General features: G+C 30.5%; 1 protein-coding gene across 1 annotated transcript in view; it reads right to left on the minus strand.

Moving 5' to 3' along the window:
• Positions 1 to 2,179, minus strand: part of LOC107757993 (anosmin-1-like) — a gene marked incomplete at its 5' end in the record, with an annotated part of 24,771 nt that overhangs the window by 17,168 nt on the left and 5,424 nt on the right. The window lies entirely within an intron of this gene.

Here is a 2,179-nt window from a genome sequence, read left to right on the forward strand (position 1 = left end):
TCAGTGTATATATATATATATATATATATATACACCACAGAAATAAATTATATTATTACTTAATATTATATTAATTTATATTTTTACTGGCAACAAAGTCATACAAAGTCATTGTGAACATTTGTTAAATCACTCAGCCTTACTTCATCCAGAAAGCATCCATATAAGAGGTCTGGTTAGTAAAAGGTGAGCAAACGAACAGCCTCTGAGCCTCATGCAGCGCTCGATTCATCATCCGGATCCTGTGGGCCGATGCCAGCACTGGCGTTACGCACACAAGATGATTGTGTATCATATTTTACACTCTTGGACTCATGCAACCAATTTTCCATGAGAGGCGCTCCGGTAAGAAAGTGTGGGCCAAGAACACGTAATGTAAGTGTAATTTATGTAGCTTTCACGGGAGAACAGCGTGTGTGGAGACGACTCACAGGTGGCAGGATCTGAGACTGGGAAATGATGCTGTTGGGAAGGCTGTTCGGACGACTCGTGCTGGAAACCTCCGCCCATGTGACCTGGAACCCCGTGACGGGCTGAAGCGGCTGCGCTCGCGACACCCTCCAGAGGAAACCAGCTGTCACGTTACCGTCGTGGAAGCTGAAGGTCGCTGTCAGATTCTCAGGCTTAGCCAAAACCTTCGACGGCGCTGGGGGGGTTTGAGAAAAACATCAAATATATCAGGAGGACAGCAGAGAGTTAAGGCTCGGACCACACAAAACCACACGAAACACTTCGGGATCCAATCGGACTGCGTGCATGAGGATGCACCGATTTTTATAAATATGACAGGTAACAAAAGAACGACAAAAATACATTCATATTATGAAAAATGAGGAAACTAGTCACTGAATGAAAGTTAGTGAGGGTTTTATTTGAAGCACTTAGTACCAGGGTTATTACTGTTAACTAAGACTAAACATTTTGAAGACTTCTTCAGTGCTTGAAATAAAATATAAACAACTTATTTTATTTCAGTCAGTTGCCAAGGCAACATTTCTCAATTTAATTTAGTTTAAGTTGATTGTATTTAAAATAACTAAAGTTAAAATAAAAATGAATAAAAACTAAATAAACGTATTTAAAAAAACTAACAAAAATGAAATCACACAACAAAATTAATACAAACACTTCGGGAATCGGACTGCGTGCATGAGGATGCACCAATTTTTATAAATATGACAGGTAACAAAAGAACGACAAAAATACATTCATATTATGAAAAATGAGGAAACTAGTCAGTGAATGAAAGTTAGAGAGGGTTTTATTTGAAGTACTTAGTACCAGGGTTATTACTGTTAACTAAGACTAAACATTTTGAAGACTTCTTCAGTGCTTGAAATAAAATATAAACAACTTATTTTATTTCAGTCAGTTGCCAAGGCAACATTTCTCAATTTAATTTAGTTTAAGTTGATTGTATTTAAAATAACTAAAGTTAAAATAAAAATGAATAAAAACTAAATAAACGTATTTAAAAAAACTAACAAAAATGAAATCACACAACAAAATTAATACAACTTTAACTAAAATTAAAATGGAAAATAAAACTAATAATAGCATTTAAAAATGAAAAAAATAAATAAATAAAACTTTAGAATTAAAATGGAAAATAAAAATAAAAATAAAATTTTTAAAAAGTGAAAACAATAAAATTACTAAAACTTTAACTAACGGAAAACAGAAATTATAAAATACAAAAATTAATTTAAAATATGAATAGAATCTATAATAGTATATCAATGATAATAAAGTAACACTGGTATGGGCTCAAAAGGACACTCAATCTCAGTTTTATTTCTTGTTAACTAAAATTGTCTGAAAAAAAAAACATTTATGTAAATTGACAAATTATAAATGTTAACTAAAAATAAATGTTAACGGAACTAAAATAAAAAAAAACAGTTATACTTTCAGTAAAAATTTCAATTAGATGCCAAGGCAACATTTCTATCTAAAACTGGAATAAAAATTTATAAAAACGTAAAAAAAAAAAAAAAATGACAAAAACAAAACAAAATTAATCAAACTAAAACTGAAATAAAAATTACTATAAACTATGTAGACATTTAAAAGAAAAACTAAAACTAATGACAAAACAACAAAATTATCAAAGCGTTAAATAAAAATACAATGAAAACAGAATATATATATATATATATATATATATATATAGATAGAT

This window comes from Sinocyclocheilus rhinocerous, unplaced genomic scaffold (genome assembly GCF_001515625.1).
Source record: "Sinocyclocheilus rhinocerous isolate Xijiao unplaced genomic scaffold, SAMN03320098_v1.1 scaffold2477, whole genome shotgun sequence".
NCBI lineage: Eukaryota > Metazoa > Chordata > Actinopteri > Cypriniformes > Cyprinidae > Sinocyclocheilus > Sinocyclocheilus rhinocerous.